Source organism: Dromiciops gliroides, chromosome 1 (genome assembly GCF_019393635.1).
Source record: "Dromiciops gliroides isolate mDroGli1 chromosome 1, mDroGli1.pri, whole genome shotgun sequence".
Taxonomy (NCBI): Eukaryota; Metazoa; Chordata; class Mammalia; order Microbiotheria; family Microbiotheriidae; genus Dromiciops; species Dromiciops gliroides.
Window position 1 is genome coordinate 243,581,999 of NC_057861.1, and position 1,585 is coordinate 243,583,583.

Here is a 1,585-nt window from a genome sequence, read left to right on the forward strand (position 1 = left end):
ACTTTCAAATTGTAGTGTCCTCCCCTCTAATCCCACCCAGTTCTGCTTCACACTCCTTTACTGGTTCTGGCTATACACTAAAACAGATTGTCTGAGCTGCCCTGCCTGGCCACAGGATGTCTAGATTGCATTGGAGGCAACCTCCCCTGTATTGCCTCTGTACAAGTCCCCTTCTACTCTGTCCTCTGCAATGCTATTCTATTATTCAACTCCCTTTAATCCTAGTTGTCTTCCTCTCACTTTCATTTTTTCCATCTTCTCTTGTTATTGTTGCTGCTATTGTTCAGTCATTTCAGTGGTGTTTGACTCTTCATGACCCCATTTGGAGTTTTCTTGGGAAAGATACTGGAGTGGTTCGCCATTTCCTTCTTCAGCTCATTTTATAGATAAGGAACTGAGGCAAACTGGGTTAAGTGACTTGCCCAAGGTCACACACCTAGTAAGCATTTGAGGCCATATTTGAATTTAGGAATATGAGTCTTTCTGACTTCAGACTGGGCAGTCTATCCACTGTGCCACCTAGATGCCCCATCTTCTGGTGCTCAGTAAAACATAGCTTTCTCTGTAAGTCATCTCTTTTGGCATCTTTGTCAAGGCTTACTGATCCTTCTGTCATATCCCTTGACATATGAGGCCAAGAGAAGGAGCTGCCACATTTCTTGCCACCCAATGCCTTTTTCAGACCTTCCTTCTGCTACCATCATTCAATAAACATTTCACTCTTAAATTTCTCTGTAGCCCATCCAGATCTTAGCTCCTCTCAGAAATGAATTTCTGACTCATTTTCCCTCCTACCCAATAAGCAGAATCTGTCTCAAAGTCTTCTTCTCTACTCCAGACATTGTCAACTTAAATATCATGGCCTTCTAGTTCCTCAGTTTCCCTTACTCCCATAACTTTTCTTTTAAGTCTCCCTCAAACATGCATAAGTGGCCATACCATTGAATCCCACCCTACATTCCTCAAATTCAAATGAATTTGTCCCAAGTGATATTATTATCAGTCATGGTAGAAAACACCTCTACAAATTCCACCTTTCCAAACCCAGAATCCTTTTTCATATTTTTATGCTAACACAAATAAGTATAGGGTCTTTAAAAATTGTAGGGGCAGTTGGGTGGTGCAGTGGATAGAGCACCAGCCCTGGAGTCAGGAGGACCTGAGTTCAAATCCGGTCTCAGACACTTAACACTTACTAGCTATGTGACCCTGGGCAAGTCACTTAACCCCAATTACCTCACCAAAAAAAAAACTGTTACATTAGTTCAGTGTTTAGTCCATAAAAGGAACCTAATAAAGGATGGTGAATCAATCAGTAAGCATTTATTAAGCACCTACTACGCGTGAGTCATGATGCTAAGTGGTGGGGATGCAAAAAGAAGGAAAAGACACTGCCCTCCAGGAGCTTACAATCCAAAAGGAAGACAGCAGAAAAATAAATGTATACAAAGCAAACTATATTCATAATAGGAAATAATTAACAGAGGGAAGGCCCTAGAAAACTCCCTTAATAGAGGAAAGTAGAAAGCAGAACTTTAGTTGAAACTTAAAGGAAGCCAGAAAGGTCAGTAGTGAGCGTGAAGAA